This window comes from Mus musculus, chromosome 9, assembly GCF_000001635.26.
Source record: "Mus musculus strain C57BL/6J chromosome 9, GRCm38.p6 C57BL/6J".
In the NCBI taxonomy this organism is placed as follows: domain Eukaryota; kingdom Metazoa; phylum Chordata; class Mammalia; order Rodentia; family Muridae; genus Mus; species Mus musculus.
This window is the reverse complement of record NC_000075.6, coordinates 79,723,145-79,736,944: the sequence shown is the minus strand read 5'-3', so window position 1 is coordinate 79,736,944 and position 13,800 is coordinate 79,723,145.

Sequence of the window (13,800 nt, the reverse complement as noted above, 5' to 3'; positions counted from 1 at the left end):
GGTCACATGCATCATCCATAAACTCCTAGAGCAAACTGGTCTCTGGACCAGTCATAAATTCCTATGCAAGGTTATGAGACCTACCTAGCCACTTAACGGCTATCTCTCCGCTTCTGTAAATAACACTTGCTTACTGCGAATGTCCAGAGCTGCTACCTTTCTGTATGAGTCACAGTTGCAGATTTTGCCTTTAAAAACTTGATCAAACTGGAGGTAGATGCTGCTTCCTGCTACTCTGCCTGGGATAGCCCACTGGTGGTAAAGATTCTATATGACTTATTCAGGTGTCTACGGAGATTTTCTTGGCAGGTGTCCCATAACAGTCTATGACAATATATTGTTTCCCATAACAGCCATATTACTTCATATCACCACAAACCATCTTTCCTTTCTCCTTTAGCTCAGCCCCACAGTTACTTGACAACAGTATATATAAATATATAAAACTATAAATGGGGCTGCTTGCCCCCTCTACTCTTTGTTGCTCTTGTCTTCCTGCTTTTATCTCTTACACCTTACCCCCTCTCTCCTCATTCCCTTCCCCTCTCTCTCCACGTGCTCGTGACTGGCCTCTACTTCTCCTCTCCTCTCCTCTCCTCTCCTCTCCTCTCCTCTCCCCTCCCCTTCTCCTTCCTCTCCCCTCCCCCTTCCTCTCTCCTTCTCTTCTCTCTCCCCTCTCTCTGCCTTTCTCTGTACATACTACCCTCTCCCCTCCCTTCCCCACACCCTGAATAAATTCTATTCTATACTATACTGTCCTGTGGCTAGTCCCTCAGCGGGAAAGGATGCCTTAGCATGGGCCAGCCAAGGTACCCCCTTCCCTCATACTTCACCACACATCCACCAAAACATATCCATCCTCTCTTTATATTTTTATAAACACATCAAACACCCCTCATGTTTTATAACAATCATCCTAACATGTATAAGACACATCTTAAGGTTTTATGATTAGTGCCAAGCACTTTTTAGTGTAGCTGTTTGGTGTGTATGTCTTCCGAGAAATGTTTATTGCTAAGGTCCTTGCCCGATTTTTACAATTATTTTTACATGCATGGGTGCTTTGCTTGCATGTATGTCACTTACCATGTCTGCGTGCAATCCTCAAGAGGCCAGAAGAGGATGTGGGACCCACTGAAACTGAAGCTGCAGATGTTCGTTGTATGAGCAGTGTGTAGTAAAGAAACAACTGACATGACCACTCCATTAGTCGGGGGCCGGGGTGTTAATTGTAAATAAGAGAGAAAGATCAGCCAGAGGCATCTGGAAGAGTTCAGAGCAGAGAGAAAGAGAAACAGACTGGACACAGCCAGGGCTAGAGAAGCAGGAACAGCAAGAGAGAGAATAGGGCCAGAGAGAATCAGAGAATGGCGCTCTGAGGTGAGGGGAGCCAGGAAGCTGGTGTGGGAGCTTTGAAATGTGTGCTGGGTATTTCTTGTAAGTATGGACTATAGAAGCCTGGTGGCTTGCATGAACTTACACATATGCTGATGGCCGCCACAGGTATATGTCAATAAAGAGCCATATGTCCTTTTGCCAGAGGGAAAGACTGTAAGAGCCAGAACAAAGAGAGTTTTCTGTGAGATTGTGTCTTCTAGGAATGTCAGAAGTTATACACCTAAACTCTTGCTAACATGGCTGCCGAAACATGAGCGGAGCAAGCATGACACCGGTAGACATGCCAGAGTGCTGGGAGGAAGACCACAGGCCTCATCCCTACACAAAGAGCTACAGGCAACCAAGGAATGTGGAGAAGGGAAGAAATTACTTTTCCCCAGGGAAGGACACACCAATTGATTAGCAAATACCAAATGATCAGCTATGGAAATGTACAAGTAAAATGATGCAGACTGAGTAGGTTAAGAATATATGGGTGTGCATTCAATAACAACGAAAAAGAGACCATGAATTTTAAAGAGAGAGGGGAGATGCATATGGGAGGATTTAGAGAGAGAAAAGAGAGAGATGTGATTTTATTATAATTCCTAAAATAGAAAAAGTAAAATCAAACAAAACCCAAAACCAAACAACAACAAAAAAAACTGATTCAGTTGACAAGTTTATTAAAAAACCTTGCTGTCATTCTTAAACAAAAGAAAGGAATTAAAAGGGGCTGGGCATGGTGGCGAACGCCTTTAATCCCAGCACTCGGGAGGCAGAGGCAGGTGGATTTCTGAGTTTGAGGCCACCCTGGTCTACAAAGTGAGTTCCAGGACAGCGAGGGCTACACAGAGAAACCCTGTCTCGAAAAACAAAACAAAAACAAAAACAGAAAAGCAAGGAATTAAAAAAGCAAAGATTGTAATGGGAGAGATTTCTCTACACTGGAAACTGTGTGTGTGTATGTGTGTGTGTGTGTGTGTGTGTGTGTGTGTGAGAGAGAGAGAGAGAGAGAGAGAGAGAGAGAGAGAGAGAGAGAGAGAAATATGGTCAGTATAAAAGACATAGAGTAAAATTTGAGTCACTGATTTTATATTGTTGATGACCATGACATAGAGATGTTTTATTATCTTTTACTAATAGATAAGGCATCACTTGGAAGATTTTATTTTTTGGTTAGATTTCCCATAGAGCAAGTGGGTAAACTCTTTCCTGAAGAGTATCCTCTGTTGGATTGACTCATTTTTATGGTTGTTTAGAGACTAATTTGTTCCCCTGTGGCCCAGTTCTAAATTCAGTTCTTAGCCCTGTCTTTGTTTCAGGAAATTAAGTAGGAACGCTGCCCTGTCTTTGTTTCAGGAAATTAAGTAGGAACGCTCGCTCTTCGCTGCATTTGTGTGTTGTTCCATGCCAATCACAGTGGAAATCTGCAGTTACTCCCTTTTCCATCTGGGAAAATGTTAGGAATGTGAAGTCATTTGGGGTGCTTTATGATAAAATAATAACAGATCAATAATCTTATCTAAGTTTTCTCAGGTCAGTCATGTAAAATTGGTCAGCAAGAAATATCTACTAAAATGGAGTGTGCCTCAGTTAGGGTTTTTATTGCTGTGAAGAGACACCATGACCGTGGCAGCTCTTATCAAGGACAGCATTTAATTGGGGCTGGCTTACAGTTTCAGAGGTTTAATCCATTCTCAACATGGCAGGAAGCATGGTGGCATGCAGGCAAATATGGTGCTGGAGAAGGAGCTGAGAGTTCTATGTCTTGATCTTCAGACAGCAAAAGTAAAAGTGACAGTGGCCAGGCTTGAGCTTCTGAGACCTCAAAGCCCACCCGACGGTGACACACTTCCTCCAATAATGCCAAACCTACTCCAACAATGTCATACCTCCTAACACTGACACTCCTTATGAACCTATGAGGACCATTTTAATTCCCACCACCACAGAGTGTATGCGTCATTATAGTGCTCTTAAACTGTAGATCACGGCAAAAGACACACAGAAAGCTCATTTCCAGGACCAGTCATGAAAATAAAAGAATCTGTTGGGTTGCATAGATGTCTAGGTGGTTAAAAGAACTTTCTGCTCTTGTAGATGATCCAGGCTCAGTTCTTTGGACCCAAGTCAGGTAGTTTACATCTGCTGGTAACTGCAGTGTGAGAGGATAGATAATATCTTTTGACCTTTTCTGGTACCCTTGTGTGAACACCCATACATATAAATGAAAAGAAAACAAATCTTTAAAAACAGATTCAAGTTGTTAAAGAAACAAACTGATATTGATGTATGTACTTGGGAATAACATTCAAAGTTAATAAAAATTCAAAAGGGCAAATTGTTTACCCGAGAATTTCATAATTTCATTCTTTGTTAATAGCTAAGTCATATTCCATTGTGTAGATGTGCCATACTTTTTATTATTCATTCATCAGTTGTATCTAGGTCTTCTCAGTTCTTGGCAGTTGTGAAAGAGCAGTGGTAAGCAAGTATGTCTATGTCTCCCTGTGGTAAAGTGCTGAGTCTTTGTTATATGTCAAGAAGTGGTATAGCTGGATCATGTGGTAGATCTATTTCTAGTTTTTTTTTTGAGGAACCCATTAGGGGAATTTGTTCACAGTTACAGAAGCTGAATCCTATATAGATTCTTTGAAAACTGGAGAATGAGGAAGGCTGGTGGTTGGGCTTAGCTCAATTTCAAAGGTATTAGAACCACAGGAGCCAACACTGGGATTCTCATTCAAGGCCTGAGAACCACGGGTCATCACATCCAAAGGGAAGAGAGGAGTATGTCCCAGGTTCAGAAGAGAGCAAAAGTTAACACTATCCAAGAAGAATTAATATACCATAAAATGAGGTTTTGTCAATGTACACAATATTATAACTACCCCATAATTATGATATGAAACATTTCCATCATGCCCTAAGTCTTCATTGTCTTCGTTATCATTACTTCCTCTCATAATCCTCCTTTGATTCCCTGCCATTTTGCTAGTGCCTAGGTGGCAAAAAAGACTTCATATATAGTATCCATCCCTTTGTGTCTTGACTGAATGCATTTGAAATCAACCATGTTGCATATTACCAACAGTTTGTTCTCTTCATGTATAAGTGTTATTCATTGTATGTGTAGTCTGTGTTTATCTATTTGATGGACAGTATAGTAGTTTCTAGAATTTGTCTATTATAAATGATGCTGGTATAAACACACACAGTGTGTATTTGTGTGTGTGTGTGTGTGTGTGTGTGTGTGTGTGTAGGCCAGAGGTCAATGTCAAATGTCCTCATCAATTGTTTTCCAACAACAGTCTTTCACTTAACCTGGAACTAACCACTTTGGCTAGACTGGCTGGGTAGAAGTGTTTATAGACCCTCCTGCCTCTGCTTCTAGGTCTGAGATTCTAGCTAAGTGCTGCCATGCCTGGCTTCTGTGCCAGCTGGAGATCTGAGCTCAGGTCCTCATGATTTTGTATGCTTTACCGACTAAGCCGTCTTTCTATCTTCTGTTTTCAATTATTTTAGGTAGGTGATAAGAACAATAGCTTTATAAGGTATATAATAATAAATTTACAATAAAATGCTAATTGTTTTAAAATCCATTATATCAATTTATAGTTCTGTAGGAAGGACATATGGTTTCCAGTCCATAGTGCTTTTAAAATGAATATAAGCCTACTCATACTTGATCTTTGGTTATGTTAACTTTCATATGTTAGTTTTAAAACTGTGTAAAAATAAGTAGCTAGATATGATGCAGTCTAATTGTTTTAGATTGTCCCAGTAGAATGATGCTGAATAAAACACATTTCTCTACCAAATAAATCTCCCAAGTAATATTTCAGGCTCAATTATCATTCTGCTAGAGAGTAATTTTTTTAAAGTGATATTTTCTTGAAATAGTAAAAATAAATCCCCTGGAAGCAAATTTGATAGGATTCTTTCACCAAGGTGTATCAGCACCATTTTCCAGAAGCCTAGCTAAGAGTTGGGGATAGACAGGCAGAATGTGGGCACCTGAGTCTCAGGGCAGCAGGCTGGAGGATGTCTTGGAGTAGTGAATAAAGAATAAGATCAGGAAATGACAGTCCAGAATGATGCGGTAGGGGCCTGTTTTCTGTCTTAGGATCTGTGGGAACAGAGGAATCTCAAATTTTATCTTGCGAACCTGCAGTGTTAGAGGGAGCCTGTGGGTGTTTGAGAGGGCGTCAGTACTGTGATGCACTCGCTGTGTCCATACTAGTGATCCCATTACAGCCATCGATAAAACACCCAGATTTTCCTGGAAACCTATAGTTCCTGACTATTTATAGCTCCATTTAGTTTGCCTTCTCTTCTTGCCCACTTTCCAGTGTAATGTTTGTTTATTTAAAAAAGATGTCACGTAATCTTTTCAGTGACGTTTATGATAGGAAAGATCAAATGTAAGTTGTTGGGAAATTTTTTAATGGAATCAATAACTTGCTAGGAAAAATGCATGCCCAAGAGTGATGTCATCTGCGAGGATTCCATGCTCCTTTGTCTCCTGGGGACCTTCTGGGGACCAACTAGCTCAAAGCATGGTTTTCAGGTAGAACAATGTCAAAATGATGTTACACGTGAAGGCCAAGTGTCCTATGAGTTTCAGTAAACTTCGTTGCCAAAGTAGTAAGGTGCCAATGTTAGGACCCTCATGAGAAGAGTATTGAAAGGTAAGGCCGTGTTCTCAAGGACTCTAAGCATATGCTTGAGAATAGTCATATCTTGCCTGTCATACGTTTGATGTGTCCCTTTCACCTGGAAACATGCTCGACATTGCTTGGGTCCATGCAGCACGTGGACCCAAGATGCCTCCCATTTTGCTTGCTTTGGAGCAGGAGCCATAGCATCTGATCTTTGCAGTGGCATCATCAGTTTGCTTGGCGTGTTTCGTGGTCCAGGCACAGCTAGGTGTGTAAGTCACTGCTCGTTTGCTCTACTCACCTTTAAAAGATTGCAAATACAGAGATGTTGGGATAGGCAGCCGCTTTCCTGGCCATCTGCCAACTCTGTTCTGGAGACAGAGTTGCAATGAATTCTGACCCTGTTTGTAAAACTAACAAAATACACAGAAGCTGGGTAATGGAATTAACCAGAAAGAAGATCATTCGGGCATCTGGCTCCTGTCCTGTAGTCATGGCCTTGCTGATAGGGACAAGACATTGATCAAGCTACTTGTCTCCTGTGGCTCTCAGAGTTGTTGTGGGATGAGGGCCTTGGTTAGAGGATTTCAAAGAGCCTTGTTTCCTTGACTGCCTTGCCGTGGGAATCTCTATCACCACCAGGCCAGGCCGACCACTCTGAGTCATTGCTTTTGTCGTATTGTATATTTCTAATCTGTTAGGTATGGGTGCAGTAAAGTATTCATCAGAAGAAGCAAGCAACCTTTTCTCATCTTTTGGATATATATGTATGCAGTAGTGTAAACTTTAGTAAGACAGGAAAATAAAAGAGCATTTAGCATGTCCATTGGTTAATGGAATTGTGTCATGCCTTTGTCCGATTTGAATTTTAAATCAGTCAGGACAGAAAACAGATTCCTTCTGGGTGCCACATGGGAGTGGAAGTGTGAGAGGTTTAGAAAGCAGTGAGCCAGGGTTGTGACTCTGGATTCTCTACTCTCCAGCTCTCTGACCCCGGGCAATCAGCTTTGTTTCCTTGTAACTTCCCTGGTACTAATCCTTATGCAAAATCCACATTTATATATACTCTTGAACCATGACTTGGAAACTAGTCCTAGAATCAGTTCGTCTTCATCTTAATCTTCCGGATGGCAGCTGGATCCTCAACATGTTTTAAATTCCTGTGTGTCTACTCACTGACCATCCGATACTGGCCTGGGTATCTTCAAAACTCCACAGTTGTTCTGGCCTTCCCAGGTATGAGACTTGATTGGTCTAAGGGTAGAGCTCAGATACCAGGCTCTCTCTCCTGGATAACCTTTTGTGCCGCCTGCCTCAAGACCCATTTTTAGTTCTTGAATTTCGGTTTCATTAAAAAAGCACAGACATAGAAGAATATGTTTCCCTTTTAATCCCAGGTGTGGAGGCCTGGGGTTACTTCAGACTGTCTGCAGCAGCTGACTATGATTTGCCTCGTGCCAATCAGAGGCGTAGTTTAGCCAGCTGCAGATAGTTTCTACAAATGTGTGATGTTTGGAACTCTGGGAACTTTCCAGAGGGTACATAAATGCTAGGGCCCTGAAAGGAAGGGTTGGTGGTTGTTGGTTGTTCGGGGGTGGGGGTGGGGGTGGGGGTGGGGGTGGGGGTGGGGTGGAGTGGGGTGGGGTTGGATGCAGTTTGTTAGTAGTTATGCTGAAAGAAGAAACAAAGAGAAAAAATAGATTCAGGGATCGCTATCTTTCTCCTCTATCCTTCTTTTTCTTCTATCTAGTGATAGGGTGAAGCTGAGAAGAGAAAGGTTGGGAAAAAGAACCTATAAAGTAGCAAAACCTACACCCATTGTCTTAACCCTACCATGGCCATGTGAAGTCACACAGTGCTCTCATAGCAGTACTCAGGTTGGAGGAATGTCTTGTCACTGGGGTCAGACCCAGAGCTTATATAACCTCTACTGTATGTATGTGTGTGTGTGTGTGTGTACATATATATATATATATATACCCAGAGCTCCTGAGAAAAGGTCTGAGTGAGTATGGACGTGTACTCAACCTCTTCAAGAGTAACAATAAGTAGTAAACATTCAAGCTTCATTTCAAAACAGAGGAGATATGTCAGCCCAGAACACAATACTTGCCCTTCTACTCTATCATGCTCTATCATGCTCTCTGCCTGCTCTTAACTTTGGTGATCAAAGCCTTTTACTGTGAGGGAGTGCTTTGCATTTTGTACCCAAGCTACAACTATTAGAAAAACGAGCAAACAAGTCTAGGATATGAAGCTGTTCAGTAAGTAAAATTACAACTCCCTTTCTTTTGAAAAACTAGATGCATGTGAGAGTTTTCGATCACTTTTTCAATTTAAACAATAAATGCAGCCTTGGAGTATCTTTGGCTTGATGAAGGAGCTTGGGTATGGACAGGAAGGTGGGAGAGACCCTTTTGGCTTTTCTTAGATGCTTATTTGTACGTCATGCAGTATTGTGTATTTATCCATGGACATGGTGTGCTGTGTATCCAAGACATAAGTATACCATCCTTCCTTGTTGCATGGTGTATAAATTTGTGTCTTTAGTAATTTTTCATGATTGCAAAATCTCCCCAAAAGTAGAAAAATTCTTAAAAAACAAACAAACAAACAAACCAACCAACCAAAACACCAAACCCGTCTGTATAAGTCTGAGATGCAAATATTTTAAGGGAAAGTCACCAATCAACTTTCTTTGATTGGAAGGAAGCCCAAGGATTTTGATCATATCTGGAGCAACTCTAAAGCCATTGGCTGCGGCTCTAACTCTGGCTCCCTTCCCCATGCTTTCTCACAGCGTCACCATCATTCTGGGCCACTAGAATGTGATAGTTCATCTTAAAAGTGTTTTCCAATCCTTCTTCTTTTCTTCTCTTTGTGTGTCTGTGTGGGACACGGTCTTGTTATGAAGCCTATGTGGAAGTTATGAAGTTATGTGGTCTAGAACTCACCTCGAACTCTTGATCCCCACCTCTGTTTCCTCCTTCCGTATGATCAATCCTTGCTTCTTAAGCCAGACACATTCCTTTGCGTGTTAGTAGGAACAGTGTTTTCTGATATGAGACTTGGAATTTGTGTGTGTGTGTGTGTGTGTGTGTGTGTGTATGTGTGTGTGTGTGTGTACACATTGGTGCACTTCTAGAGGCCAGAGTAAAATATTGGCTGTCTTCCTCAGTTACTATCTGCCTTATTCCTTTGTGATACTGTCTCTCACTGACCATGGAGTTTAATATTTTCTGCTAGGCTGACAGGCTAGCAAGCTTCAGGCATCCTCCTGCCTCCACGGCACCCTGTTCCCAGTGCTGAGTTTGCAGACATATGCTACCTTACTCAGCTTTAAATGGCTGCGGAGGCTCCAAACTCAGATCTTCATGCTTGTGAAGCAAGCACCCATCCTACTGACCCATCTCTTGCAAATCAAACCCTCAGTTCTTACCCCAACCCTCGTACTCTCTCCCTTAACTCCTATTTCCTTGCTGGCACAGGCTGTTTTTCCTTAGAATCATCTGTTGTGAGATGAGACATGATTTCGAAAAGTTTTTTTTTTAAACCATTATCACTCCTGTATAATAATCATGTGCTTTTATTATAATGGAAATACTAAGGACTTAAGGCTTCGAAGAGTTTCCTCTTCCAGAGATTCTTGCTCTCTCCCATGAGCTTCCAATAACCTTTATTCTTGGGAGACATTTCTTCCTGTCTTTCTCATATGTTTGCATTCCTGTGGAACACAAGGACCTCTCTTTGTTCCAAGTGATCTTTTTGAGAGTGTCTTTATAAGAAAAGTTTTGGAAGATAGAGATCATTTCTCTGCAGAGCAAAGGTCATGTGTGTCCAGTGTAGTGACGATACTTAATCCCTCCTGGACAAAGGCCAGACAAGCTTACTACCCTTAACAGAGATCCCACATTCAGATGCTGTTCCTCTGATGCACATTTGTGGAACAAAGGTCCTGCTGTATTACCCGGTGACTGCTGCTGCTGCTCTGTACAACAGCATCTTTGCTTCTAATATTCTGCAGGCATCACAGATAAAAGTATTAGCCCTGTCTTAGTTACTTTTCTATTGCTATGTCATGACACCATGACTGAGGTGACTTCTAAAACAAAACACTTAATATCAGTCTCACTGTTTCAGAGGGTTAGAGCCCATGACCACCGTGGTGTAGAACATGGCAGGCAGGCAGGCAGGCAGGCAGGCAGGCATGGAATTGGAATGGTAGCTGAGCGCTTACTTCTGATCCACAAGCACAAGGCAGAGAGAGCAGTGGTGGTGGGCCTGTTCTTTTGAAGCCTTCAAAACCCACCCCAGTGGCACACCTTCTCCAACACGGTCGTATCTCCTTCTCCTTCCCCAAACAGTCCTATCAACTAAGGATCAAACATTCAAATATATGAACCCCGTGGAAGCCATTCTCATTCAGACCACCACACTCCATTTGCTAGTCCCTAAAGGTTCGAGGTCATATCATGGTGCATAATGCATTTAGTTTAACTTCAAGCATCCTTATAATCTTTCAGTCTCAACACTTAAAAACAAAACAAAACAAAAAACAAAAAAACCCCTAAAGTCCAAACTTTCTTCTGAAACCCAAGGCAGTCTCTTAGTTGTAACCTTCTTGTAACATCAAGAGCAAAAAGCAAATTAAATACTTCCAACATACCATGGCACATTTCCATGACAAAAATGGAAGAATAGGGCCACAGTGAAGAGATACTGGATCAAAACAAGATCAAAACCAAGAAGGGCAGACTTTAAATCCCATGTTCAAGCCTCCTGCTTATAAATCCCTCCATCTGTTCTTTAATGACAGAAACACACTTTTCTCTCTTGCTCTGGCTCCACTCCCTGTATGCAGCTCTCTCTTGCTGATATCCCATGGTTCTGGCATTTCCAATATTTTGGAGTCTCCAAACAATATCCAGGCTTCATCTTCAAGCCTGATGCAATGGCCCCTCCAGACTTCCGTGCAGGGACACCCCTGACATTCCTGACCATAGCAGATTTCCTTAACTCACAAAGAAGAATCCACAACCTTTTAACTCTTGCTCTCTTTGTAACACGAAAGCCAGAACCACATGGCTGATATTGCTTGCAGGGCATAGAATATGCCTTCCCTCCTTGAATTATATTTGCATATGCTTTTCTTTATTGTTGCTCTTTAGGAAGAGATAATTCCTTAAGCCTTTTCTTTTAACAAATTGCAGGATTAGCTGGGTGTGGGTCTTTTAAAAAATTTCTTTCTTTATTTTTAATTTATTTTATATCCTGCTCACTGCCCCCTCTCTGGTCACCTCCCTTTCAACAATTCTTCCCCCCTCCCTCCCCTTCTCTGAGTGGGTGGTGTTTCCCCCGATATACCCCTCTATTGCCACATCAAGTCTCTAGGAGGCTAGGCACATCTCTCCCACTGAGGCCAGACAAGGCAGCCAAGCAAGAAGAACATAGCTCATGTATAGGCAACAGCTTTTGTGATAGCCCCCGCTCCAGTTGTTCTAGACCTTCTAGATGGCCAAGCAGCATGTCTGCTACTTATGTGCAGGAAGGCCTAGGCCCAGCCTGCTCTACAATATTTTTTTAAGCTTATGAAAGTAGAAGCTTTGTTTAGGATTTATTACCTTGGGCACACTACTCCCTTTATTCCATTTAACATCAGGCCTTTCTCATCTCTTTGAGCATAAGACTTGGCTTCAACATTATATTCTCTGGTGCTCTTTGTGCCCCCCCCCCAGTTGTGTATTTTCTACTTTTTCCCCATGATTTCTTTTTTTCTTAGTAGATTTGCATAAAGGTGATCACTAGTAACCAACAGAGTCAATATTAGGCTATCTTGAAATCTCCTCTGCCAATGAAATTAATTTTCAATTTAGCTTTTTGAAGATTTTTTTTTTTTAGGACAAAGGCAGAAAGCAGCCACATTCTTTGCCAAAACATCATAAGAATAATCTTTGTCCAGTTGATGATATTGTTCCCCTTTGAAACCTCTTAACCAGGCCTTCTCCACAGCCTTCCATTGCTCTCAGCACTGTTGTCTTCCCAGCTCCTGAGAAGGCTGCCTGTGAATCCTTGTTTACAGCGTTCAACTGATTTCCTAGTCCATCTTGCCCTCCAAAAGCAGCATAGTCAGGTGCGACACAGCAGTGCACCACTTCCTGGTACTAACCTCTGCCTTAATTACTTTTCTATTGCTGTGATGAGACACTATGACAATGGCAACTCAAAAAAGGAAGCATTGAATGTGGAACTTAAAGTTCAAGAGGGTGAATCCATAACCTTCATGACAGGAAGCATGATAGGAGGCAGAGAAGTGGAGGAGAGAGAGAGAGAGAGAGAGAGAGAGAGAGAGAGAGAGAGAGAGAGCACAAGAGGGACACACACAAACACAGACAGAGAAACAGAGAGAGCAAGAGAGAGACACACAGAGACAGGCAGAGAGAGAGAGAGAGAGAGAGAGAGAGAGAGAGAGAGAGAGAGAGGAGACTGAGAGGGAGAGAGGAGACTGAGAGAGAGAGAAGAGAGAGAGAAGAGAGAGGAGACTGAGATAGAGAAGAGAGAGGAGAGAGATGGAGAGAGAGGAGACTGAGATAGAGAAGAGAGAGAGGAGACTGAGAGAGAGAGAAGAGAGAGAGGAGAAGAGAGAGAGGAGACTGAGATAGAGAAGAGAGAGAGGAGACTGAGATAGAGAAGAGAGAGAGGAGAGAGAGGAGACTGAGAGAGAGAGAAGAGAGAGAAGAGAGAGAGGAGACTGAGATAGAGAAGAGAGAGGAGAGAGAGAGGAGACTGAGAGAGAGAGAAGAGAGAGAAGAGAGAGAGGAGACTGAGATAGAGAAGAGAGAGAGGAGACAGAGAGAGAAGAGAGAGAGGAGAGAGAGAAGAGAGAGAGGAGACAGATAGAGAAGAGAGAGAGGAGAGAGAGGAGAGAGATATATAGAGAGGAGACTGAGAGAGAGAAGAGAGAGAGGGGAGGGAGAGAGAGAGAGAGAGAGAGAGAGAGAGAGAAAGACTGGGTCTGACTATTGTGGACATCTGAAATCTGAAAGCCCATCCCAGTAACGAATCAACAAAGCCACACTTCCTGATCCTTCCCCAAATAGTTCTACCAGTTAGGAGCCAAACATTCAAATATATGAGTCTATGGGGGTCCATTCTCATTTACACCACCATAGAGCATTTGTAATTCTTAACTACTTTCTATAGCATAAAAATATGTCTCATAACAACGCGTTCCCATCTTTCTTTTGTCATTTGTTTGAGGGGAAGTTGAGACATTGCGATAGATTGGGCTGATTTCTTCTTTTGGTGTCCTTTATCCTCTATCCTACATACTTTTCCCAAATTAATTTTTATTTTGCTCCTTTAGCTTTCAGGTATATAATCTCTAGCAGTTTACTGAATTTTTTTTTTTTTTTTACAAATTCTGTGCTCATTGTTAATATATTCACATTTTGTACAAAAGGTGCTTCTTTTGTATGGCCTTAAACATGGGAATCTGGGGATTTCCCAGAGTGCCTCAGTGAGCTCTAATGAGTGGAGAAACATTTGTGAATGACTACTCCGGATTAAGTAATGAAGTTGAGCCTGACTAGGGAATTAGTTATCTCTTCCACTAGAGGGCGCCTGTCACCAAAGTTTAAGGATTATTTCAAAGTATGTCTGCTTTAGAGACATGTGGGTCAGTGATAAATACACTTCACAGCATTTGTTATGAGTGTATAAAAACACACTAGAAAACATTAGAAACTGAAACGTTTGTCTG